The following is a 560-nucleotide window of genomic DNA, read 5'->3' as shown; positions in this document are numbered from 1 at the left end:
TGAGGTTGCTTTGAATCCTCAAGATTCAGTTAGTGGAAAAATAACAGAAGCCCATAGCATTGATTGAGGGCAGGGGAAATCTATGGATGATTATATGGAATTTGGCAGAGGAGAAGATACTGAAATCCTCTTAAATTTTTATAGTTGTAAAGAAAAATCTAGAAAGTAAATGTTGATACATGATTTGATAAAGGTTTTTGAGAAAAAGCCTCTCAGGAGACAGCTGCCTGTTAAAATCATTAATTGATTTCAAGGAAAATTGATAATCAGTTTCCAAATATTGGGCTGTTGCAATTTATGCTAATACCATCCTTTCAGATTCCCAAAATAGTAAGGAGCAGTCCCATGAAAATACTATGTCAATTTTTACTATTGGTTCTTTGATAGAAGAGCAGCTTATGTTATTACTAGTAAAAATATGCAAGAGAGAAGGCCCCAACCACAGCTCAGAGAATGAATTTATGTGCTGTTGCAATGGTCTCTCCCCATCTAATAATATGATTCATTTAATCTATGGACTAAGAATCATTATGTTTTTATGTCTCTTTAAATTGTTTAGA

This window comes from Cricetulus griseus, unplaced genomic scaffold, assembly GCF_003668045.3.
Source record: "Cricetulus griseus strain 17A/GY unplaced genomic scaffold, alternate assembly CriGri-PICRH-1.0 unplaced_scaffold_1, whole genome shotgun sequence".
In the NCBI taxonomy this organism is placed as follows: Eukaryota; Metazoa; Chordata; class Mammalia; order Rodentia; family Cricetidae; genus Cricetulus; species Cricetulus griseus.
This window is presented reverse-complemented; position numbering follows the sequence as displayed.